This window comes from Anser brachyrhynchus (assembly GCF_964034855.1).
Source record: "Anser brachyrhynchus genome assembly, chromosome: 1".
In the NCBI taxonomy this organism is placed as follows: Eukaryota; Metazoa; Chordata; class Aves; order Anseriformes; family Anatidae; genus Anser; species Anser brachyrhynchus.
Genome location: NC_137694.1, coordinates 31,032,202 through 31,060,057, shown reverse-complemented (window position 1 = coordinate 31,060,057; position 27,856 = coordinate 31,032,202). Strand labels below are relative to the sequence as shown.

At 39.9% G+C, this 27,856-nt stretch overlaps 1 protein-coding gene across 26 annotated transcripts in view; it reads right to left on the bottom strand.

The window, feature by feature from the left end:
- The window catches only part of NRCAM (neuronal cell adhesion molecule), a 151,475-nt gene that overhangs the window by 106,415 nt on the left and 17,204 nt on the right, over positions 1–27,856 (bottom strand). For 3 of the 26 annotated variants that reach the window (XM_080569872.1, XM_080569884.1, XM_080569885.1), the window contains exon 1: positions 236–2,524. The exons of 6 other annotated variants lie outside the window; for them this stretch is intronic. The gene's annotated coding sequence lies outside the window, so the exon portion shown is untranslated. Of the gene's footprint in view, positions 1–235; positions 6,837–8,079; positions 8,149–27,856 lie in introns of those variants that run through there. 17 more of the 26 variants (XM_080569877.1, XM_080569879.1, XM_080569881.1 and 14 more) reach the window with 11 other exon arrangements.

Below are 27,856 nucleotides of genomic sequence, written 5' to 3'. Positions count from 1 at the left end.
CCTTCATGGATATAAATTATACTGTATTGATTTCAACACCTAGACTGCTAACCAAAGTTAAATGTTTCAGTAAGTTACACAGGATAGGTCTACTCTCCTCTTCAGAGGTATAAGCTCCATTTCCCCATGCTCCCACTACTCAAATAAATCAAGCTAACCAATACCAAGGTACACAAATCTCAGCTGCGTAAGTGATCAAGAAGAATCTGAATAGAAAAGGGAGATCAGCCATTACCTTGTGCATATAGCCATATAGTCCTCTTCCTGTTTTGCTTTTTTTTTCCCTTTTGTTTTGTTAGCAGGAGATAAGAATTTGTAGCATGCTCCCCTCCACGTTGTAATCTTGACAAGAGTCGGCTGCTAAGCCCCGCTGTCGCAGCGCTGTGCAGAAGCACGCACAAAAAGCCCTTTCCAGCAGCCAATGGCTTTGTCCTCGACCTCCCAAGCTTCTGTGTGATCAGCACAGGCTTTGTGGCCATACAATGGGGGTTAAACATTTCCCCGTATTTATTTAAAAGCAGAGCTAAATCTGCTTAGCTGCATGAGCCTTTTAGTAAAATGATGCTCAGTGTAGCTGGGTATTTTTCTGTTTAAGAGTAAATGGCTTCTTCTATCTACAGAATATAAATATACATATGTATTCCTTTTCAGTGTCCACAGTGTTTAAACAATGCAGCCAGTAAAATCAAAGATTTGGATCCAGACCCTACCTTATCCAGAATTTCCCCCTAAATAACTACCACTGAGCTGCCTAGTTCCATTTTTCCTTTACGTTCTTTAGACCAGGTGACTTGCCAAGTGGGCAGCCCTCTGCTCTCTGTTGATAGCACCTGAGAGGCAGACCCTTGCAAAAGCTACTACTTATGTTGACAGGTGAAATTCCATGAGGAAGAAAATATAGGCATTCCAGGAAATAAATGAAAACATTTTACAAGAAGGCCACCGATTTTGGACATCACATCAGTCTCTGAACTGCCTTTGCTTTTCCAGAAACTACCTTGAAGCAACACTGGTACAAAACTGGCTTTTTCCAATTCCTAAAGAAGTAAACCGTATTAAAACCTTTCTTTTCTGCTCTGCAAAGCCTGACTTTTTGTTCATTTGTTTGTTTTTAAGTCCAGCTAAAATGTTTCTAATTTTAAGGGGGTTGCAGTTATTCCTACGTAGCAGCCGCGAATCCCGTCAGCATTTATTAGCACCGGCATTAGCTCCGAACAATAACTTCATCTGCTCCTTTGAAACCTATTCAGCTTTCAAGGCTTGCTTAGAACAATACTGTTCTTCACAAAAGCACGATACAGAAGCATCTCCATCAAAGCACGCTGCCAGTGAGGTTCAGTAATGACTGCAGCCACCTGACCTCCTCAGCTTAACGAAACAGAACCAGGGCATCTTCATTCAGCTCACACTTCCCACATGTGCCTTGCTTCTGGAGATGCAAAGACCTAAGCTAAGAAGGCAAATAGCTTAGAAAAACAGAAGTTATAGTTACAGGCAATTTGGTTTTGATTTGAAGGTTTATCATCAAATAATATAGTGTTTATTAGGCAACACTGTTCAAAGTTTGTTTAGGGGTAATTGGCTTCTCTGCTGCTTGAAGTTATTGCTTTTTAATTGCACATTTACAACTGTATATTCTAATGACAACAGCTGGCATGAAACTGTAAATAATCAGGTATTTACCACACCACAAACATGCTACAGTATTAATCTATTATTTGCATTTACTAACATTTAACTCTAATAAAAGCTTAATTCTCAAAAATCATTATTTCCATAGCTTTGATCATTCCTTCCAAAATGAAGTCCTCACATGAAAAAGACAACTTTTGCCACTGCAGTAGCTCAGCTACTTGTTCCCCTTTGCCTTTGACAGTATACTTCATCAAGAAACTAGCTAAAATATAACTGATTGAACAGACTTTTTCTGTTTAACTAGGTTTAAGCAGAAGTTATTTTCTGAATTTTAGAGCTGAATGATGAAGGGGCAGGTCCAATTTTGTTGTCTGATTGACCAAGCCTAATCAGAATTATTTCTGCACACTGCTTCACTACAGCTGTAGAGCCATTAAACACTAAATGCTCTGGAGGCCCATTCCCTTTCAGCCTCCTACTGCGACTCGCACTTTTCAGACAGTAGCTACTCAGTGGGCTACTCAAAACATTCAAAAAATGGGGATGCTATATTTAATGGAAGGCTTAAAACCCACAGCAAGATCTGTCACTTGACTTGTCAGTATGGCAGCTATCATAATAAAACAGTCTTTGTGATGGAGACTTAAAAAGAACCCTGTGAACTGGGTCTCTTACTTCACAATACATTTTTATTAGGAAAAGTTTTTCAGTCATAGCAGCTAGTTTTTCTTCAAGAGAAATAATCATATCTGTCTCTAAAAATGCTCACTAAGATATGCACGCTTTTTAGTACCTGTAATATTACCCATAGCATCTTGTTTTACACCTTATTATCACCTATTATCATTTACACGTTATTAGCCTACGAAAGCCTTTATACTGATATAGCCATTAGGACTGTCTTCCTGCACAATTTACAAAATAAAATAGAATATTAATATTAACAAATACTAACTAAAAATGTTAACAAAACCACTTTTTTTTTACCTACTGAACTGTTTAAGCTGAAAATACCTGTGATGTGCACATACAGTGCACAATTCCTTGCTTTGAAACCTGCTGGTAAGAAAAATAAAATTAATTTTCTGAAAAACATCTAGCAATTACCTGATGATACTGATTTTTCATCCATCTCCTTTTTCATGGATTTTTGGTTTTTTGTCCTGAATAGCCTCAACACTTCATAGACTTCTGAAAATACTCAGGAAAAACCACCAATCATTTAAACTTCCTAAGGCTACAGTCATACTTCACCAAAATTTAACTAGTGTTAATACTCAGCTGAGATCTCCAAGTAGCTCAGTAGTTAACTTTGCTTCAGAGTTTAAAAGGTGTGAGATCTAAAAGACAGTGTAACTCAAAAGTATCCAGGGATGGCATACGATCCCAAAATACTAAAAACACAGGCAGTTACACCCACCAAGGCCACTGTAAAATATTCGAAGAAGAAAAGAAGTGGTAGATTTGAATCATCTAACATGAAACAACAACCTAGCCTAAAGACAGTTGAAGCATGCTGACATAACATATCTACCCAGGCATTTTAAGACATAAAAAGACTATTAACTGTAGATCCTTCTTCCCAAAAGGCATTCCAAATATTTGGGATGGGAGATGAATATTGTGACAAATAAGCATTAAGTGCTATTATGAAGTGTAAATCGTGAAGATCAAGACCCTCCAATAAACACAGCAGAGCAAACTATGTTTTCACAATGTTCAACATAAGTGAACAACAAACTATAAGGCCGATTGTTTTGTGTCAGAACTGAGACATTATAAAAAAGTATTAGGAAATACGTAGGAAATACAGACACTAGAAATATACTGAAAAATATTAACGTTATTTTTCTCTTATTTAAATAACGTTATTAAATATGTTATGACAAACTTGTAAAGATTGCCTGATAGTTTATGAAGGGATATGAAAAGGAAGATGCCATCTTATGTAACAAAATTAATTTAAAATATCATAACTTCTACTAATTTCAGCTTTTACAACTAAGATCTCATGGACTTATTAAACACACTGCTGTCACTTCATAAATAATAATTTATTCCTTTTATTTTTTCCTTCAAACATACAAAAGGATGTTACGGCATACGTAGCCAGTCATTACTTACTGCAATCAGAAACAAGTGAGCAGAGCAGGTTAAGTAATTCTAAATTAGGCCCAAATAACCCATTACTTTCGTTCCAAAACCACCTTTGCATTTATGTCCTGTTTATCATTCCTGAATTCTTTCTCTCCTTTCTCCATTTACCTAATGCTTATTGTACAAGCCAAACTTGTCAGCTACAGAAAAATAACTTATCAAATGCTTTAGTGATGTAGACTCTTACTAGTTTGATTACTGGGCTGCATCAAAAGAAGCATGGCCAGCAAGTCACAGCAGGTGATTCTCCCCCTCTGCTCTGCTCTTGTGAGACCCCACCTGCAGTGCTGCATTCAGCTCTGGGGCCCCCAGCACAAGGAGGACATGGAAGTATTAGAACGAGTCCAGAGGAGGGCCATGAGGATGATCAGAGGCCTGGAGCACCTCTCTCCTAGGGGAACAGGCTGAGGGAGTTGGGGTTGTTCAGCCTGGAGAAGAGAAGGCTTCAGGGAGACCTTACAGCGGCCTGCCAGTACGTAAAGGAGGCCTACTGGAAAGCTGGGGATGGACTCTCTTGTCAGGGAGTGGAGTGATAGGTAATGCTTTTAAGCTAAAAGAGGGCACGTTTAGATTAGATATAAGGAGGAAATTCTTTACTCTGAGGGTGATGAGGCACTGTCACAGGTTGCCCAGAGAAGCTGTGGATGCCCCATCCCTGGGGGAGGTGTTCAAGGCCACGCTGGATGGGGCTTTGGTCTAGTGGGAGGTGTCCCTGCCTATGGTGGGGAGGGGTTGGAACTGGGTGGTCTCTAAGGTCCCTTCCAACCCCAACCATTTTATGGTTTTATGATTTCACTGAATCTCTAACAGAGAGAGACCTTGCTCCCAGACATAAAACATGAGCTGTTTAGCACAAAGAGTTGCTGTCAAGGAGATTTCCCAGAAGTGACTCCAGACTGAGAAGAGTCCTCTTCAAACAACTCAAGGTTCAACCACTTTATTATTTTAGCAGCTATAGCACATACCACTTAGTATTGTGAGAGATGCAAAATAAGTGTGTTTCTTTTTCTGCTTTCATACTACATTTGATGAAAAAGTTATATAACAAGATTCACAGCATCAACTTAAATTATTCTAAGGTTTTCTCCAGTAGCATTCTCTATCCTTTGTCATGAGGGGAAAAAAATGCTTTACCTTTCCTCTTTGTGCACAAGGATCATCCTTGACCAGTGGATGCCTGAGGTTGTTTAAATACATGGGACATGCAGTCACAGTACATGTGTAGACAAATATGCACCTCCTAACCACAGGATGAGGGGATTTATCAGCAGCCACGAAACCAACCACAGCTTCCACAACAGAACAGATTTGCTGATGCTGCAGAGTTACTTCTGTTGTAACAAACTAAAGCCCTCCTAAACACATCTAGTGCTTAAGTGAATTCACAGCAACAACACAAAAATTGATTGAATTGAATCAAGTCAGAGGGAGAATGCAAAGAGGATTAAAAAAAAGGGAGATTACAGCCACAGAAGGAGGTTAGAATCTTGATTCTTGGAAGGAAAAATTATATAAAAATTATATATATGTATAAAGAATCAAGATTTTGGAAATTCTGGAATACACAGTCTTCAGTCCATGCTGAAGGGGAAGGAAAAAAAAAGGAAATATAGCAAGTCTTCTTTGGTTGCAGAAAACCTTTTGGGATGCTTGAGCTGTCCAAGAGTTACCTGGAAACACCCAAATACAGTAGTGCCTTAAATTTGGCCTGAGGCTCTCTACCTGTCTCCCCTTGTATCAAAGGGTACACTTAATAAATATTCTGTAGGTTGTGAAATTACTTGGTGTAACCACTAACATCTCTGAACTTGTGTTGCATGAATATAAAGTACATATTGTAAAAAATGAAATATTTACTGAAAGAGTAACAAGCAGCAGCCACAAAAGTGGCTTCTTCACTTCAGCGATACCAAATGAGACAGGGACTATTAGTTTTTCCTTAAAGACTGTAAATCCACATGGCAACAGAGGTGAATTGAATAATAAAAAAAAATCACACGCCCCAAAAATTGTTTCAGCAAGAAAATGCAGTATGCAAATACTAGCAATGAAGAAAAAAGCAGTAGGATGTATAAGATACATAAAAGTACAGAAAAGGAGAGTTAAAAGTACAGAAGAGGGTTTGATTCATTAAGAGATAAAATTGTTAAAACATTTTAATATGAATTATTAAAATAATTAACAGATTCATCACAGCCAACTTCCCACACATCCAAACTCTCAGCAGGCTCAGTTTTTGATCTGCATGCACTACATCACATCATTTTGTGTTCTGTACAGTAACAGATGAAATATGGACACAAAAATGAGCTTTATCAGTGTTTAAAAACTCCAGAGAAGTTGTTCCCTTTATAATTTTTTCCTTACTTCACACATTTGTCAAATGACTTCTTACAGTCTAAAAAAAAAAGTCTAGAAGTCTCCATAGGAATCTGATCTTTGCAGAAATCTGTTCTGATGGCATCAAACAACCCAGCTGTTTATGTCACAAAAATAAAAGTGGAAATCTGCAACAAAACTCAGTAAAGCATTGTCTTATTAAATACATATGCAGAAGTAGAAAATTAACTACTTACAAGTTTTGCTTTGACATTTATTACACCATTAAAGTGATGTTCTTCACAGAACAGCAAGACAAAGGCAATCACCATTTTCCCATCTCAAAGGAGGGTAGGCTATCATAAGGATTTCTTATTTTGTATTTTAAAGCCTGCCCCAGGTGACAAGCAGCAGACGCACCGCTCTCCTTTCACAGCAGCTCAAGAAGGAAGGCGTTTGGCGTGATTCTTGCTCCTCGGAGGCTGGAGCTGTACGATTTGCCTCCTGTACAGCAAAGCTGATTTGGATCCGTCTCAGCGAGAAGGAGAAAGAGCTGGAGCAGCTGGAGAAGTAGCCCCACTGGCCACCACCAGGGACCACCAGCTTGCTGGACGAGCTCCTGAAGCCAGGCCGCCACCCCGCAGGAACGCGGCCTCCTCCTTCCGTCAGGGGCGCGTGACGTGGGCCCACAGCCACTGCTGGGGGGGTCCGTACGTTTACTTTGCCTTTTGTTTGGAGGAGGAGGAATCTCATTTACATATCATTTCTATATTTAAGTATAATCCATTTTAAGCACTTTCTGACTAGCAGATTGTACGCCATATATAGGATTGTAAATCAGCTACCTGCCTTACAAACTCAGCACAGTTCTCCATACACAGGATGGGCTTTGCTGCACAAGAGAGCCTGCAGCCCTGGCTTCCAGGCAGCTGCGGCCTGGAAATCAATGTATTTCCAGTAGGTTGACGAGATAACAAATGTAGTATGCTCCCCTTCAAAAGGGCAGACATGCATGTAACAAATGCAGCCTTAAGGCTCAACGTTTGATGAGGATACAAAATATAAAGTAATCAAATGATTTTACCAGTGGGGTTGGTTTTTTTTTTTTTCTTCCCTTTCTGGGACTTTTAAGGGCACGACTAAAATTGATGTGTAACTTTAGTCAATATACTAACATCAATGGCTATTTTGTCACACAAAGAAAATCATGGTACAGAAGGGATGTCTGAATAGCTCATTAAGCTTTATCATCCACTCATTGCATGGTCCCCTAATTTACTTTTCTACCTGCATTGAACAACCCTTCCCATTAATAAAGATCCAAGTTCCAATGAGTTATGCCAGCCCTTCCTTCGCAACAATCCTCACATATTTCTCTAATATTGACTGGAAAAGTCAGCCTTTGATCACAGTTATTTTAGTTATACTCCTGTGGTTTGTGTATATAAATGTATTTAATCCATCTTTCCTGAAGTTATACCCTGGTAGACAGGGATGTCACCCCATTATCAGACCTGGCCACTGCTAGGCTCGTGGCATGGGACCCATATTTTACCCTACTATTTGAATACACACAATTTAGCACTGCTTTTTAATCAGGGCTTTTTCTGCCTCCTGAAGTCAAGGAAAAATCTCATCCAAAATGGATGAAAAACTAAATTATGTTCTCGAAAATGGATTAATCCTCTTCAGTAATCAGGAAGATAATGACATTGTTAGTGAGTACATATTACCTTTCTTGCTGACAAAGGGTTTTGATTTACTCACCTTAATGCATTGTATCTAGTATATGTCAAGACAGACAATGCTATTTCATATCTTCACAGACCAGATTTTAAGGAGAAATTAAGAAGTAGGGAAAATGCATAGTGTATGGAGAAAAAGGGTGAAAATTCACAGTAGTGCTTAATGCTCATATAGACACTTTTTTTTAATTAAAAACACAGATATCTAATAATTACAACATACTTGAGTTGATTTATTCAGCTTGTTTTTAGGCAGCACCATCAGTGGTTTTCACCAGCTGAAGCAGTGGATCTGAAGAATAAAGGAATATATTGGTTCAGGAGCTGTGTTGGAAAAAAATGCTATGTTACTGCAACCCCCAAAAGCCTTACTGGAATTCTGCAAGAAGTATTAGGAAACTATCTTAGCAAGTATAGCCTATTCCAAATTATGTTTTCAGTTCTTTGAGACTAATTAATTTTGTACTGATTTTAAATAAGACACATGATTATTCAGGTAGGCTACCTCTTGACTTGGTGAATAAGCTTTTAGTAATTCTTTTAAATCCAGAAGTTCTACAAATACATTTTTTTACTTTGCTAAGTTCTTTTTTTTTTTTTTGGGGGGGGGGGGGTAGGGTGCTGAAAATATACTTAAACCTAAACCCAACTACTATAAGTATCAATTCTTTCTTTTTTCCTTTGAAAACAGTAAAAATTGTTGTGTAGAACATAAAAGCAACAAATACCTAAAGGATGATTAAGTAAAAGCAAAGATCAGGATCTTGAAGTCATGCTACAGTAATCTAGTAAATAATACCAAAAGTCTGCTTCATTCCAATGTTGCTATGGCACTGTTTTCCAAGTGGAAATCAAATTCTTTTTCCACTGTTGCCACGGTGTTGTGGTCTAGGATAATCCATCATCACAGACAGTGTTCGTATGCATACACAGTTCCCCCTTACCGGAAAAATAATAATACTGGGCAAGTACGACAAACAGCAAGTGATTTTAAAAATATACTTTTACTCTCAAAATGCTACGAACAGCAAGAGATGAAGTGTATTTTTTTGATAAAGCCAAAACCAATGCAGGAACTGGCATTCAAACAGTCTCAAGAAAGAAAAAAGGGGAAAAAACAGTGTCTGCAGGTTCCTTAAAGGACTTATACGCATATATCGATTAACACAGCGAGCTACCAACACACTTTGAAGTTCTGAGATAGCTTTTAAAACACACAGCAAGATAAAGCTGCTGTGTTATTAAATATTTAATGTTATTTTGACTTTAAACACTGACAAGGTGTCTATTTTATCAAAATAAAACATTAAAGAGCATTTGAACTTTTTTTTTCCGGTAGATTCAAGTTTTTGCGTTGAACGCTTTAACTTTCAACTTCCAGTTTCCTGAGGACATTTGAAGAGTTCTGCCTTCCTGACAGTTCAACACTACCAATTCCAGCAAGATATCTTTAGAAAAGAAGATATCACTCAAAACATAATTTGTAAAAACAAACCTGGGAAAATACTGACACCTTTTAGGTTACTTTTTTTTTCATAAATTCAGAAGGTAGTTTTGGTTTTATGTTTAAACTGATCCTCACACTGGGAGTTTTGTTATAAAAAAAAAACTATTTGTCTGTCATTACAAAGACCCTGACCTTCTCAATGCAACCAGATAAACGATGCTGATTAATTTAAGTGACAAATAGAATAACGGTGTCTGTCAGTTGGTGAAAAAAAGTAAATATTCCTTCATCCTGCCTGTGCTATTAGGACACTTAAAAATCAGATGCGCACAATAAGATATTAAATGTAAGTCCAACTAACTTAATTTATTCACAAAATTAAAATTAAAAATTCTCAATAATCTAGATTAAGTACAAGACTTTTACAACAAGCCTTTTTGCTGATAGCTTCAATACACCATTTAACATGGCAGTCAACTAGCAGCTCTTATTTTACACATCATATTAAGAGCTGAAATGACTTAGGGCTACGAAGCAGCAGCAGATGATATACTCCAGTATGACAATTATAAAAGCTACAAAAGACAAAAAGAAGTAGGTGACAACAGCATGGTAGCAGTCACTCTTTACACTGTTCTGCACAGTCCTACCAGGCTTATTTGCTTCTGGCCTCCCTACTGGTACTCAGCACCCTGCCCCAGTCTGATACCCCTGATCCTGAGCTCCCAATCCACTGTCCAGACCAGGTTAAGTATCACTATCAGCCAGAATCACAAGGTATAAAACCTGCTTTAGTGTTTGCTTTTTTTTTTTTTCTTAATGTATCTGTATCAGGAAGCACTTTCTGCTGAACATCTGACAGTCTAAATTAGTCTCCCATTCAAGAACAACCCCTTGCAGTCACTGAAGTCCCTGCAGAGTACATCCTTTCCCTTTTTACTCATTAGAGGCAAGCAACTAATGCATCTGGATCTGGAACTAATGCAGCTAATTCAGGAACCTGGCTATTGAAACACTGAAAAAAGGAGTGAGGCTGACTAGCTGATAACAAAACAGTCTGCAGCGCTTCCTGTGTAAAGTGGCAGTAAGATATCTGCATTTGCTTGTGCATTTATTTTCATATGAAGTGTATATATTGATAACACCTGTCAAAGCTACAGGGTATCAAATTAATTTTTACCACCTGTTGAGAAGGTGAGCAATCCACAGAAGCCACGTGGTTTCTCTAACAGGAAGCAGAGCACAAGATGATGAAAATAAACCCTGTGTTCCTCTGCTTGCGGTACCTGGGGATTGCTTTAGCCCCAGGAGGCAGAGAGAGGAACATGAACAAAACCAAGCTTTCACAAGAGCTGATTTCTGGCCACAAGGTTGGAAAACCCAACAAGTTTCTGCGAGCTGGCAGGTGACAGAAGCTGCCAAGTCCTATACCTTCCTGAAGGACAGGGGCTTTGTGCACATCAGACCCCACTGGCTGAAGGGAAGAGCCGACTGTGTACCCACAGCCCCTACCACGGGCTGGGGCCGGGGCTTCAGCAGGACTGCAGAACCCCACTCGGGCGGGCAGGAGTGAGAAAAACACCCAGAAGGCTCTCAGTGGATATCTGGATGCAGAAAAGTCAAGTCATTCATGCTAGAAGCAATACGGAATTCAGCCCTAGGATAGAGGGGAGCTGCTGCAAGACGTTTCTCCAGGAGATTTCGTTATTTAGCACTGTGGGTGTGCCTGTCAGCTCCTTGCATGCACGCTCCCCCCCCCCCCCCCCATCGCCAATTCCATGTATATTTCATAACAGCATATGGCAGAACAGAGTGTTATCTTAGAGCCATATAAATAATTAAAATCTAATTTTCCAGCAGCAATTTCATCCTTGCCCCTTATATAAACAGATGATTTATTACGTCAACTTCAGCATGCCTTATCATGTAATGATTACAGTGCCCATGCATTATAACACCAAAGTTATATCAGACTTGCAAATTTATTCTAATGTTTCAATTGAGTGCTTGATTTTGCAAGCTTTCTGATGGCCTCTCAACAACTTCATAGCATGTGTTCAAAGAAATTTTTGGAGAGAGAATTTCTATCATACGGCATCATTACAAGTGACTTAGTGTAATTACAAGTGTAATTACAAATGACAAATGATGCTACACAGCCTAAAAGCAGACCTGGAAACTTCAGGTCTGCTATGGTAAGCCTCTACACAAGTTATCTGAAAAGAAACCTCAAAACTGATTTCATTTTGTGAAAGAGCAACTATAGAGAAGACAAGTTATGCTTCTTCAGTAGATTACACAGCAGGAGGAGCAATGAGCCTGAAATTCTGCAGTCAGCATTTGAAGCTGTGTAAAACACACTGTCCAGAAGCATATTTCAGCCTAGAGATGGGAGACATACAAAGAGTTCTTCTTGTCCAGCCGTTCCTTAACGTACTGTCACGCTCTCCACAAATCAAGCTTTAGCTTTCTAGTTCCTCAGGGTTTCTCCTGGTATCCCCTCTCTTCCCAGCTTTACTCTCATCTGTTCCACTCTCCTTTTCCCTCCTCCAAATCCACATGCATAAATAGGCTTCCAGTCCTTTAGGCTAATCCATTTCTCCCCATCCCTCAGCTTTCCGGAGCTGATCTCTTTGCCAAATTGTTCTCATTGAACACTTGTCATGCTCACACCGGCATGAGCAGGGGCTTAATAAAGCACTGAGCTGCAAGACTGCCCATATGGCTTGGTAGCTCACTACGCAGCTCTCACAGGTCCCCTCAACCAGCTTTTTTAAAGTAATTCTTCACTCTGGGGCTGTTTGCATTGGACAGCATTAATAAGACTGCTTTAGTTCTGGCTCATTCGACAGAACAGCCCTCCAACACCATCCCAGGCACTCCCTGTACCCTCAAACACGCTCTCACGTGCCTCAGGACACACCACACGCAACCAAGAACATCCCAGTGAGCTGCACCACACACCTCCCGTTAGATCACACATATTTGAACCAAACCCTTCTTGTCTCTTCACAAAAAGACGTCAATTGATGTAAGGCACAGGATGACTGTGTAGGACCCAGAGGAGACCCAGAGCCAAATGCCACACAGCGTGGATGTGGCCAGGCCACCAGAAGATGCAGCCCTTAGTGGTACCAAGTCAGTCACCTGGTGCTGCCCTGCCCAGTGGCCAAGGACCCCCTTCTTGACTAAGTTTTGTCAGCTCCACAGCTCCTCGCAGTCCCTGGACTCTCTGTTTACCATCTTGCCTACTCTCCTCGCTCCTCCACATTACCCACTGTTCATCCCTCAAAATTTCTGTCAAGCAATATTATAACCCAAAGGGAAACACCCTTTCCCCCCCCTAAACCACCAGTTCTTTTGCCAAGCCCCACTCTTGGCCAGCCCCCAGCATGTTATTACTATAATTACAGCAAAGACTTCTCAGGCACCTGCAGGTACAAGCTGGAAAGCACTCAGCATAGATCTACTATTTGTTAGTTATGAGCTGCTGCTCAAAGTGGGCAAGCTGAAATTTATTGAAAGATCAGTCAAACAATAACAGGCAAATGCTCAGGAAGATGGCAAAATACTGTTATTTGAAAGAAAAGCAAAGGTTTATTAAAAAAGCTTCCCCTTCTTAAAAGAGCTTCTACTCTGTCATCATCTTCAGAAGAGACTGAATTGCTCTGGCTGAAGTTTTTCAAACAGACGTAGCTTGCAGCAAGCGCTAGTGTCAGCTTTAAAAAGCATACAGCACTAACATTCTCTCCTTTAATAATAAAGGGTGAGACGTGGCCGACCATTGCAAGTTATATTTATTTTGAGCAACTTGATATCTAATCACCGTGTCCCACATGAATTAAAATAACTCAAGACAGGAGTTGAAATAACAAAATAACACATGAAAACTCATCTCCAGTTTTGAAGAGAGCTCTAATTTTAGAACAGCTTTGTGTAACAGTTTCTTCAGGTATGATTTTCTTCAATGTGTTGAAGTATTACAGCGTGACAGTTGTCCTCACCCGCTGTTAGGAACCACCGGAGGAAAGCCTGCATACAGGCCTGGAGCAGCACAGAGCTTGCTCAGACGGCTCAGTACCATCTGTGCTGGTCAGAGCGAGCAATACTGAACTTCGGTCTCAATGCTTCTACATTCTTAGGAGCCCACCTTGAAGAGCATGTAACTCAGGAACGCAACGAGCATAAGCATCAGGTAACAGATGATCCTTTACCGCATACACACACACCATCCCCTAAAGCCACCGGGGCCCTCAGAGGCTGAAGCTCGCAGCCCCAGCCCCACGCGCGCTGCTCAGAGCCTTGCAGCAGCCCCGCAGCGAGGATCGGGCTGCCCCAGCTAAAGCAGGGCTCCTCTCCTGGCTGCAGCACAGCAGCGCCGGCAAGAGCAGCTTTGGATTCAAAAGCAGCACGCTAGAAGTAAAATTAGCTCCAAGTGCTAGATCGTGACTTGGCATCTAATCGTTACTCAACCTACACGATTCACTAAATAGAGAACTCCCAAGAGGCTGACCTTAACAAAAGCAAGCCTCCGCCAGATACCTACAGCACAATATTTTTAAGGAACTCTGCAATACACACTCTTCAGCAAAGCCACGCGAGCCAGGCAGTCGTGCACATACCACGTACGCTCATTTGTCATTAGATTTAATAGATCATAATTAGACACTGGAGTATATGATTCTTTCAATTACGTGATAAACTGATTCCTGCCTTTAAAAACAGGCACTTGAATATTTGGTGATTTAAGCATAGTGAGTATTTAACACATTTTAATATAATGATGGCTTTGAATATACGGAGATTTGTATTTTAAATAAGTGTTGCTGTAATGTTTTCCCCGCAATTGCTGATTTCAATTATATTTTGAGAAAAATAAAAATTTAGCTCAGTGGGAGCAGTTCGTAGAGTGAAAATTTCCTACTGCTTTTAGCTTATCTATGTGGGGCCAATGAACCCATTCTAGATAAAGATGCATCTCAACCCAATCAACCACCATTTTTTTATTTTAGAACATTAAACCCCTAAGTAAACACTCAGTGTCCAGGTGCTTTGAAACTGATACTTCAGCTTTCCTGTAGAGCATACAGAAGATTTTTTGCACAACAAAGCCAAAACCTAATGTAAAAAAAAAAAAGTTCTCAAGTTTAGAAGCCTGAGTTTTAAAAGCCACAAACCCAATTGCATACAGACCCTCCGCTTTTCTTGGTCAGTCTTCCTTGCTAAGCCTTCTGCCAGTTTGCCTGCTCTGCAGAGACCTTTCTGCAGCTGCCCACTGAGCACACTGCCACCAGGGGAAGGTCATCTCTTCCACGCATTTCTCAGATGGTTCTTCTACCAGTTACCTGCAGATCTACATTTGGACTACATGATAATGGTTGGAGTATTTCATACGAAGTGAATTACCTGTAAATTGCTGCCTGTGCAAGTATATCCACACAGCACACTCTCATAATTACTTGATTGTTAACTATGTAATAAGCAAACAAGATTAAAATATTCTAAATTATTTTAAAAGGCACATATATACACCATTTTCACCACTAAGTATTGAGTGGGTTTTTCAAGCTTTTTTTCTAGCTTTCAGATATAACTGCCAGGCTCTGAATTTGTAAACACATAAAAATAGCCTTACATGCTTAATTATGTTAAAGTAAGCATTTGATTTTATTTATTTCTGAAATAGTTGACAATAATTGTCTTGTTTCCACTCCACAAAAAGATACTAGTGAGACTTCTGGTGAATTGAAAATCATTAATGAACTCTGATTAGTTTACGCTGCTGAAAAATCACACTGTTAACAGCTCAAAAATAAATGAGGAGAACTTGAAGGTCTGTCACACCTCTCAAATTAATGTAATTACCAGGATAAAGCTATACAGGTCTTAAATCCAAACCAGTAGACAGATGTAATCTAAGGAAGTTTCTTAAAATATTTAAGTACTGAAATCAGTTCAGGTTTTGGGTGGTTATTATGGCCCATCTAAAAAAACTATTGGGTAAATACTTTCACCAAATTAGTTATGCTATCTGGTTTAACAAATTATCTGCTGATATAAATATATTTCCTTTAAGAATTTTAAATAATTAGAAAATGAGAAACTGCAAAATCAGTTATTTACAGACAATTAAACAACCAGACAGAAAAGTAATACTGAAACATGGAGAACTAACAATAATCTGCGTTCTTTTAGAATGCAAACTTTTACAAGTGTATTTCATATGATGTTCATTTGAGCTCTTTAGTCAAATATTAGCGATTTGAACAGAGGGATTCCCTTATGGTAAAAGTGGGTGTGTGCATATACACATATATGTACACATGCACTCCCCTACTGTATCAGTTCTTGCAATTTTTACTTTTTTATATTAGCATTTTTGAGCAACTTCTGAAGAATACTGGTACCATCCAGTGTAACCATCCATTCTATGAAAGACTGGGAAGAGAAGGGGGATTTTTATTTTTGTAGTGAAGACTCTACAAGTATTCTGTATAAAAAGGAAACCAAGTATGCTTCTCCTCGCACCTTGACTGAATTCTGCTTTTCATTGTGCTCAAAAATAATTTATAGGTCAGGTAGTAGAAGCCAAGGCAGGTTTAAAGCTCTTTGAGAGGTCATATGGGGGAGACGGGAAATTCATTTAAGTTAAACAACATCTGACAATTGACCAAATATCACTGATCACTAGAAAGTATAATGAACTAAATTACAATCCAGTTGCACATGGAAGGAATATGATTGAAGATACAGGCAGCTAATGAGGCCTTTCAAAGCATCACATGCTAGCAAGGCATAGACAGATCAAGTCAAATTTAATAGCTATTAAATCAATAGAAAATGTCAGGAAAACAGAATTTTTAATACAGAACAATGAATACATCTCAAATAATGATTAACTGGGAATCATTATCTGAAATGGAAGTTATTGTCCCCATGCTCCTTCACACTAAAAATGCTGCAACCAGCACTCAGATGTCAGTGCTTTTCTTCCCTGCACCAAAAAAAAAATTAAATTACAATATTTCACAATACATTACTTTTCAAAAACCTAAGAAAAGTACAGCAATAAAATACATATACACAAACCTGGGCTCAAACAGTGATGTGTTTTGAAATCCTGCCAGTTAAAAACATCAATCTTTGTGTCCAGGTTACATTAAGACAGACACTAAATGTGTTCCAAAAGCTACATTTACAACATGCATCATCTGTCTGGTGATACACAAAAATCTTTCCAAGGTCTTTACTCTTCGTACAAGAACCTTAAATGAGGCAATGCATTTACCATGAAAACAGAAAGCAGCAGACACTCGCAAGAACTTTCTCAAGCTGGTTTAATAATTTAAGTGAAATCTGCACTAACAAAGACTTGACATATTCTCACAACAGTGTTTGTACCTGCAGGGAAACAAAGTTCTCTACATCCTAATATTAGACTCAGAAAAGCCTCTCTTGATATCATCCAATTTCACTACAATGTGAACCACCCTGTACACACTCTCGCTGTTTACAGCCCGCTGCCGTGCCACACTGCCTTGCTGTCCTCAGAATGACGAAGGATGCTCCAACAAACAGAGGTCACCACTGCTTTCTATAAATCACCTTGAACCTCATCAATTATTTTAACAAGGGTACTTCAGATACACATATATATATTTGCCTGCCTTGCACAGAAAACAGGAAAGATATGCAACAGCAACATTATGCCTTAGAATTCAATCCAGGACAATGATGACTATTCAGTATTACAGGCTGAAGGCTACAAAATTATTTAGCTTTCCCTAAAGAAGAGCATATGAGTTGCAGCAGAGGGAAAAAAAGTTTATTCATTCACGGCTATTTACTGAACAAATTAGGATGCCTATCAGGAACACTTATGCACAAAATGCAGAGGTTACACAGAAGCATGGAGGGAAAAATGAAAGAAAGTCATAGGAATCATTGCTGAGCCTGACACACAAGTTCTGCTTTTCCATTTCTTCCCATGCTTCAATGAACTTGAAAGTTTAAAATTATTATGGGGCAAAAATGGATGCCCCATACCTGGAGGTGTTCAAGGCCAGGCTAGAGGGGGTCTTGGCCAACATGATCTAGTGGGTGGCATCCCTGACCATGGTGGGGGGGAGGGGGAGGTGATGGTACTGAGTGGTCTTTGAGGTCCCTTCTAACCCAAGCTATTCTATGATTCTATGAAAAAAGCACGCCCTGAAACACCGTACCTTTTTCTCTATGTTAAGTGTTCCAATAATCAACCTTCAGCTACAAATACATATTTTGATGTTCCAACTGCCTTTCTCCATCTGAAGGGGATGGTAGGAAATTTGGCGTCCGAAAACAGTAGAGACAGCAATACCCATGCATACTAACGCCGTCACATTCCTGGCCCAACATTCACACCTCCCTGACAGAGTATAGTCCATCCTGCTCCCATACCCAGGGCACTGGTCTAAGCCACAGGAAGCCTTTATTCCGTCTCAGAGTGCTTTCAATTCCTCCTCTTGTAGCTAGGTCACTGCATGCTCTAAAAAGCAGCGATTTATTATTCCAGAAGATGTCAGATGCTCCAGCCTGGGACAGCAAACAGGGCTGAAGTACGCGTCTTGGAGAACAGACCACACAATTGAGCCCCTGACTTATTTCCATCAAATTGATATCAACAGGAAAGACACAAACAGTGCAGGGTTCACAATACCCATTACTCCAGTTCTCTCCTTCCTCGCCAGAGAAACTTCCCTGTTGACAGAGAACACGGTCCTGTTCGCTTTATCTTTCCCCTGCCCTTGCTCCTTATGAGCCATCTGTGCTCGCCTTCATTCTTCGTGTTAAAAGCCAGGCATGCTCAGCAGTGTTGAAACAGGTCCCGATTTCAACAGCACCAGAAGAGACAAGCTGGCCTCTCCTGAGGCCTATGCTGCTGCTTCCAGCCCTAGAGGTAGCGTGGTACAGGTATGTCCAAAATTATCACAGCATGCGTTTACACCGAGCTGCTTTACATACAACCAGCTTTTCAGATACCCTGAGAGGAACAGCAAACTAACTCTGCTTCTCTGTGCTAGCCGCGGGCTAGTGAGTCCCGCCAGGCCCAAGGGGCTGCGAGCAGTCGGATAAGGTCTCTGAGCCTTGTGGTGGGACCTCAGGCTACTGGAAAGAGTCTACAGGCACACATAGAACCCCAAAATCCAGGAGGGCTTGTCAGCTTGCACATACAATGCATAAGGATGGCTTGGATCCAACAGTGAACCTCAGCCAAACCACTCCAGGACTTGCAGAGGTCTCCATGGGAAGGTAAGTAACTGACTGATAGATTGGGGAAAGCCCTAAAACCTGATCAGTTTAGGTCACTAATCAGGAAAGGTCACTGTATCTGTGCCAGAACTCCCAGAGATGGGGGCATTCAGTCGCCACCTGAAACAAGGAGGAAGATGTGGGCAAAGAGTGAGACAAAGTGCTGAGGATACTGCTCAGAGCAGCATTCAAGGGCCAACCATGGAGAAGAGTAGGACAGTTAAAATACTAACCATCTGGATAATATGGCAGCAGATAAAACTCACTGCAGCAAGACCAGACAAATGCACACTGGGACACAGCCCATGAACAGATTTGCTAACAAGTTCCAAGCAGACTGTTACCAAAAATAAGATCTTGGCAATGTAACAGCTCTTCAGAAACATCTGCTCAATCATCAAGCAACCAAAAAAACAAGCCAGAAGTTGGGAATGTGGTAGGAATAAGGGCGGGAGATGAGGAATAGATTATTACCTGATGGTATAAGTCCATAATACAATTGCTGCCCAAGCAACAAGCAAAATTCTCCTCTGCCCTGCTCAGAACAAGGTAACTAACCACTAGAACTAGTTCAGAACTGACCGGCAGGGATGGATATAACCACTAAATGATTTCTGAAAAGGAAACAGCAATTTGAACTTTATCTTCAGGCCAACAAAGAGATGGCTACAGTGGCGAGGACTAGCAAGCATAAGATAAGAGAAGGCATAAAGTGATTAAGAATTGACTGTTAGTAAGCTTTTGCATATGAAATAGTGAACATCAAATGAAAGTCACACACTAGGCAAACAAATACAGAATCTGAACCAAAGCCTACAATGAGTCACTTATCACACAAAGTGTAATGAAGACAGGTATCTCACCAGTATCTCACTGGAAAAGGAACGGAGAGGGACTTTTTTTTTTTTACTTGATAGCCTCGTGGTGATATTAGATTTAAGCAGGAATAGTGGATGATATTCTCCATTGGGTGGCTCACTACCCATCTCAAATTCACAGGAATTCACTCTGTTGCCTTACACTGCAGATGGAGCCCCATCTGAGCACATGAAGCTGAGGGAACCTGGTCCTGTGCAGCTAAAGATCAAGTGAGGCCTTCTGTGGCTTCCTTCTTCCACAGCAGGCCCAACAACTGCTCACAGACGGTAAATTAGGAGGCAGACAAGACATACTTTATCAAACTTAAATATGTGATGCAACACAGGATGTAGGAGACAACCCACTGAGAGCAGGAAAGTCAAAGAAGAAAGGCCACAAGCCTGTTTTCTGGAGCAGAACCAAATGAAAATGTTTTTTCCCCATGACTGAACTTTTCCACATCCAGGAAGGCCAGGTTCTGCTCCCCTCTGCTCACAGGTTCTTTCTGGAGAGAATTCTACAGCCACCCCCATCCAATACACTTATGTTTTATGAGACAACTGGTATGAGTTCATTGAAAGGGATTAATTTGTCATAAATCTACTTAGTCGATCAACAAAAAATTACCATCATTGCAAGAGTACAAGATTGACCTTAAAGATAAACTAAAGTTGCAACATTATTTTTTAACTGCAGCCAAGCAGTCAGTTTTAAAAGTGGTAAAAATTGTCTCTAACAAACGTAAGTCAACTATCAAAGAAATTAAGATTTTTAAATCTTCCAAGAACTTGAGATTTTAAAAACATGTTTAAGAAATCAAGTTTTAGTTAGAACAGATAACTGCTTTCAAATATGAAAAAAATTAAATTATAATTATCAAGCAGTACCTAGAGGTAACATGAATTTAATAGCTCATCTTCTAATCAAGTTTGTCTTATAAGTTTTGCTGCATTTCATTTTAATCGTATTTTAATGAGATTTGCAATATAGCCTAGTAAGACTGAAATAGGTTACTGTGCTGAGAAGAACTGCCTCGGGGAAAGTGGGAAAAAAAGATGTGGGACAGATTTATCTTCAGCAGTGTATCACGCTGCCTTGATCTGCCAGGTCTATTCTCTATCATCATGTCTATGATCACAGAGATGGTGCTACAACAGCCTGTTACACATTTAATGAATCCAACCCAGGCAAAGAATACAGGAGGATTTTCCTTTGTGTTTTAATTGCTTATCTCTTTGATAAGAAAGAGGAGGAGGAAAAAACCTCTCACACATTAGGCTGCTGCCCTAGAGACTGCGTGGAATCTACATTTCCTTTCAAACCACATAAACGTGAACCTGAGGATAGAAGTCCAACAAAGTGAAAAAAGCCATAGGAACCAGGCAATCCTAGACAATTTCAAGCTGCATTAATATAAAAACCATATATTAAACAGTGCTTCATCCACAGTAACTCCTATTTTCCTCACAACTTAGTTGTACGACAGCTTTGTAGAAACCTCCTGTTGATATTAACTAGAATAAGAATCAGCAGCCACAGAAATAATAGGCATGTTTTCTATATGCTTACCTCATTTATAAGGGAATGATTTACTAAGGGAAAAAGCCGTTGCCTCATTAACTAATGTGAAAAGACATTACTGGAGCCAGCTTCATAAAAATGGAAAGAGAAACTGAGCAAATGGGCCTGATAAAGATACAAAGGATGAGCTAGCAAGAAACAGCAGATAAACAATTACCACTGATAATTTTCAGAAAATAGAAATGTGCACAGCTTTCTCTTCTTCTTTCATTCACAAAGGCAATTTTTAATCTAAACTTTATTAAAGCAAGGACCGAGGCTTTTATACGAACTATGCATGAACAAATTGATCCCAACCTCTGTCAGACTACAGATACCCATGAGGACAATGCCCAAAACAGGAGATTTTAAGCACATCAGAAACCTTTGACTTAACAGGGATAATAAATATTCTACAGAAGGCTGAAGGTGCTGGAGAACCCAGCTCCAGTTGAAGGCCTAAAGTAGTTTTGCCCACTGGTTGCTTCTTAGGATCTTCCCCCATCACACTGAGGTGACTGGAGAACTGAACTGCATGCACAGCCAATCCCACAAATTAATTGGGGTCGGGGTGTTGAGAGATGTTGGGTTGAATCACTGAGGCCACTGCTTCCTCTGTGGTTGTCCATAGATACTCAGACCTCAAGCATGTTTAGCGCGCTAACGCCATCAGTAAAAGCATTGGCTCTCCTGGTTAATAAGGAAATTGTGGTAACAGCAGGTTAAGAGCAAGCACGGCATCTGTTGATAAGATTAATTGAGATATGGTGTTACATAAAGCCTCAGGACAAACAAGTGAGCTGGGGGGGAAGGAAGACCGCATCTACAAATAATAATTTCCTGACAATATTTGTCCAAAAGCAACATCCAATCTCTTAGCTTTACCCTTTTATCTCTAACACAATTTCTCATCTGCAAGAACTCACTGCTAACCTGTATAAGCCATGTAAGCACCCTTCCCCAGCCTTTTTCCAGAGGATGCTGACAAGGTCATTGTAATTCAAGCTTTGGGCAATGTTTAAGCATCTTTTCATGTAGTTCAGATTTCTAAACGTACTAAATCAACTGTTTCATATTCTACTGTCAATCTCTTCTTAAATATAAGCTAACCTTTGCCTTTCTAATCTTAACTCCAGATACAGCAAAACTGAAAATCCCTCCACATACTCCACTTTGATTAGGCTACTGCTTTCTCTCTGTGTCTATTCAGATCTATGTCAGTCTACAATAACAAAAGAACGAACTGAAACTGCCATTTGATCTTATCTTCCTGTAGGGAAAGAATTTGCACATTCAGAAGTCAACTCAAATGAAAAGGAATATGGCACATTACTAAGCACAACGTGCTCTGTTCTCAATCCCATGACCACTTACACAGAAGTCTATATTATCATACAAATATATGGAAAAAGTTACACTACAAAGGTATGTTCTTGTTCACGTTGTAAGTTTTCTCCTTAAACAGTCTAGTTCACTCCCTGTGGTTTTTCCCCTCTTTTTTCCACTGTGCTTTTCTAGTCTGCAGTTTCTTCTCTCAATACAGCTGAAAACACTTCTCGAGTTCCGCTTCTTCACAAAACTCTTTGAAAGAAATCTTTTGTTATCTTGCCATTACCAGTCACTTATCATCCCTTGAGAGCTATGAGGTTTCATTTTCTGATTGCCTCCAATTGTCTGTTCTTTCTTACTGTCCTGTCCAGTGAAACCCTTACGCTTACAGTGACTAAGTCCAGTATGAGGAGAAAATAAAGAACAAAGATGCCTCTTTGCAATTTACTGGAAACTTGAATCATAAGAGAATAAAAGTACAAAACCAAGAGACTACGTTATACCAAGAATTACTGCCAGTCCGACCACTGACACGCTGCAAAAACAGAAGAGCTTCTACACATGCAACTATTTAAACAGAAGTCTGAATCAGTCGGCTTTCTCAGCATGAATACATAGAAAGACAATGTAGTCACGCTGCCCCGAAGTTACAGCTATTTTGATAAAAGGTCGGAGATAATTTAAAAGTCAAGAATGCTTACTGAGGGCACTGAGTCAATCCATCCTCCATTTCTTTGGTGGGAGGCTCTCCCCATAGCCTAGGCCACTGCTTGCACCAACTCCACCGCCAAGTTTCTAGGTTCTAGGACCTGGTAGCTGCTCACACACCCCAGATGATACACCAACACTCCCCACAGACACCTGGCCTTGCTACTTTGCAAGTTCAATGCACTTTAGTTTTTCTGCTCTTATGATGCAAATGCAAGTAACATTTGATAGAGTGTAGAATGATCTCATCTTCAGCTATAAACCTACGTTAAACCAAACTACTCCCAGCAAGCTACGACAAAGATCTCACCCATGAATTTCCTGCACATTCTTCTATCCATTCCCTGTTCCAAGTTTCAGAAGCTTAGAGCTATTGGTGTGCAGTTCCTCTGCTCGTCTGCATTTTAAAACTCCTAAGCAAGTTAAACTGCAGCAACAAGGACACAGGAAGTATTCACTAGCATTCATTGCTATTGAACACCAGTTGCTAAATGCAGACTAGGCATTAAATAACAGAAGAAAAAGTACAAGGTTAGAGTTCTCATTACTTATTCTGATTATTGTAAGAGGTTTGTAAGAGGTGTAACTAAAATTTTAAACTAGGTACTCATGTCATACTATGAAGGGAGTCTGTCCAGAATCTTACAGGGGTAAGTACTCAGGCTTATGCTGCTCAATATATTTAAAAACTTTCTCAAAAAGGACCAAACTTTGAGGCTCCCCATGTTCCTATGTCATTCTGACTATAAAGACACGGACTGACTGCAAGTAAATGCAGAAAAAAATGCAGTATGAGGTCAACAGACAATAAAATAGCATAAGCAATTCAAACAAAGACTCAGGAGTTCATTGTTAAAATTCAAGAATGATATACTAGTTTACAGTTAGTGTTTCTAAGAAAGGTCAGCACAACCCTCATCGCCATGTGAAAAAAACAAATCAAGCATTAGGAAAACAGAGAAACATAACATGCTTGTACAGTAGAAATCCATGATACATCTGCACTCTCCATATGGTTTTTGCCTTTCCTCAAAAACCTCTTTTTTCCCCTCAAAATTCAGAAAAAAATAGTCATATTAGAAAAGATAAACCACAGATGATCAAAAACACATGAAAATTTGCCTACAAGACTACAGAGTCCTGGATGGCACAGAGAACCACCGCAATGCCTGTTTTCTGCTTCTTCCAAACCCAGAAATTACGGGGCATCACTGTAATTAGCAGGTAATAGGTTAAAAAAATGAGCAGGAGTTTTTTTTCCCCTCATGTGAGGATGAAACATCCTAGCCTTTTTGTCTCACAGGACAATTAAAGCACATGCCTGTTGCTATCAGAGCTCTCCAAAAGGGATGACCCCAGCTGTGAGCAAGAGGAGGCAACAGCCTTTATCTCCCCTTGCCTTCCTTCTGGACCTCCCTTCCACATATGTTAATCAGCAAGTAATCAGCAAGGAAATTGCCGAAAATTGAGGCTTGGGAGAAAGAAGGCTAAAATAATCACAATTTACATTTTTCCTACGTGTATTTGGCTTTATTTCACATATTTATGAGTATTGCTTCACCCAACACCTTCTTTATTTACCAAAATTGAATTTAACACTTTATGCTCAAATTTAGAAGCCATCTTGCTACTTGTTTTAAAATATATTTTAACGTCATAATTCAGAGATCATTCCGTAAGCTACACTAATATTCAACAAAAATATTTTATTTAGACAGAAGAGGTTTAGAAAAAATATTTTTGAAGGCTATCTTTCAGTCTTGCCTTTTTCCTCATATATAGAATGTTATACTGTGTTACTTCTAGTAAGAGAAATAATCTTAATAGATGACTTCTTCAAAAGACAGGTCTGCAAAACTGGGTTTAAGATGCTGTTACTTTCTCAGTAACATTCACAGAAAACATGATGAACTAGTGAAAACCACCTTCTGCTTTCTCAAAATGATTATGGCAGAAGTCATACTAAAGACACTACCTGCCAAAAAAAAAAAAAAAAAGATTTTCTGCTAAATGCTCCCTCTCTTGCAATGCATTTAGCACTGAATTACGCTGAGATACTAGCTTTCCCCAATGTTCCTGATAGAGGGACTGGAGTAAGCAGCGATTTGCAGATCAATTTATAGTAGCTTATTACTGACCATTACCTTGCTTGGGCAGTAACAGCTAAACTCGCTTGTGTGGCGACTTCCTACACGCAAGAGCGAGCAGTGTCACACAGGCGCACACCTCCCATTTCCGACCGACCGCAGCAGTGGCTCTGCTAATCACGCCGGTGAAAGGATGTGCAGGCTGTCAGAAATGGGAACAAAGACCTGTGGCTACAGGAGAAAAGCTCCTGGCTCACTGCGTTTGGATGCATCGCTCACGTTATCCGAAGTAAAACAGCTCGTCAGGAGGTTTTTCACCACCCATTCTCTTTCATTTCACAGTGGAATTAGGTGATATTATCTGTAGCTAATTGCTTGAATTCTTGAACAGACTGAGTAAGCAGTAGACTGGGTCACACTGGTTTAGCAAAGCTTTTGGAAACAAGGCCAGATCATTGACATACTCACAGCCACAGCATAAAACAATCCCATGACCTTTTGTTCAGAGAACCGTAACAGCCTCTTCAAGGAACGATGAAATCCATCCAAGAAGATGAAATTCAGCTCTAGGAGTTCATCTTTCTAGAGCTGCCAGACTACTGGCAGCCATTCAAACGAGCTGATGGGGGTAAGGACATGGTGGAAACCAACAGGTGTCACTCCACAGTTATATCTATTATGTAGACCCCCTCCCTGTGTCAGTCCGAAGAAAGAAAGGGAAAGAATTCCTGACTTGAGGAAGTCAAGCCTCCTCCTTGCATCTGTGCTTCATACTAGGCATGCCTGTGGCACAGGCACTCTGCGGATCACTCGGACCAAAAGACAGCCCACAGGGTTAGGAGGAGTCGAGTTGTACAAAGTAACGAGACAGAAACCAACACGTATAGTTCAATGGGATCCATAGGCAACAGAGGAAAGGAGCGTTTCTTTCAGCAGCAGTATTCCCCCACACGAAGCACTCACCACTTGCATTCTGCTGTTCCATCTCGGCGACATTTCACATGTATTCCCCTAGCATACAGCTCAGGGCTCACTGCAGAAAAGGCCAAGAACCAGCAGTGGCAGTCAAGGGCTAATGTCATCTCTGACCCTTGGATTCATCACTGTGTTCTGCCTTTGCAGGCAAGAAGGCGAGAGAGGCACTTTGTGTCAAAGATGGAAGTACTCATGAAAAGTTTGGGGCTGTGTTATGCCAGTAGACCTTTCATTCCAAGATCCGGAGTGTCCCATTCATTCATCAAGATTACCCAGACACCAAAACCAACAAGAATCCTTAAGAAAAAGGATTAAGAAAAAGGGAAGAAAAAAAAATCTAAAAAATCCAAAGTTTTCCCTCTCCCCGACATATAAATACATCCTGAAGCAAAATTATTTCACTAATAAATGCTAAATTTGACTATGGGTGAAAGCACTCAAACCAGGAAATGTCAAGCCATATGTACAGATACTAAATATATCTGTGTTTGCCAGATAATGTCATCTTCATCACAAGAGCTAGGAAAACCTCATAATACAAAGGACTCTTCATCTCTATCCCATATGTCACAGGAAAAATGTATGCATACGCAATTGATAGAAAAAGTTTCCAGTTATAATTAGTTCATTAAGAAAGAGGTTACGATCCCATGAGAACATTGGCTTCTTGTATCAAACTACAGAATGGATTAATTCAGGATCAACGTAAATGGTAGTTTTAGCTATCCTTCTAGTGAGGCCTAGAGTAATGCTGGACTTGACAACCTACATTTGCTGATTTAAAAGGGTGATGTTGAACATAAGTTTTATTTCAACTGCAGTGAAAACGGCGTGCCTAGAAGGATGCATGTACAAGGACAAAATTCATAGACCTCATTCAGAAAATGAATGAGAATGAATGAAATGAGAAAATGAATTCAAAGGAAATAATGATAGAATCTATAGAATAGATCTGTATATTCATATAATAGAATCTGTAGATTCTACGATTATTTCCTTTGAATTCTTCACTTTCAAAAGGAAATTATTATTACATTACAAAAAAGTTTATTTTAATTTCTACACATGAATAACTGCTAGAGATAACTTTTGTAGCAAATGAGGTCAGCTTTCCCAAGATGAAAGCAGCACATTTTACTCTCTCTCACTCTATTAAGTACAGGGTTTCTCCACTCCAGGGATTCTGCAAGATTCACCTTCTAGAGGAAGAGAAGCAAACCAACAAAAAAACTTCCCCTATGTATTTATATGTATATAAACACACAAAACCACATAAAATAAATGTTGATTTCCAAGTGATAAGACAAGGGGACATGGCCTCAAGTTGCACCAGAGGACGTTTAGGTTGGATATTAGGAGAACTTTCTTTACCGAAAGGGTTGTTAGGCATTGGAATGGGCAGCCCAGGGAAGTAGTTGAGTCACCATCCCTGGAGGTCTTCAGGAAAAGTGTAGATTTAGAACTTAGTAACATGGTTTAGTAGTGGATTTTAGCACTAGGTTAAAGGTTGGACCATGATCTTAGAGGTCTTTTCCAACCTGAATGATTCTATGATTTTAAATAATTCCCTGCAACTCAAGCCCTGAGTAGGTACGTAAGTTGTGTGTGAAACAAAGTAACCGTTTCCATGTCCGCGAGTATTCAGCACCTATCTTTTCACCTTTTACAAACTCAGTAGGCTCAGCACAGAAGATATTGGCAGTGGTCTGCACAAAGCACTCCACCAAGTTCATTCTCCACCCCATGCA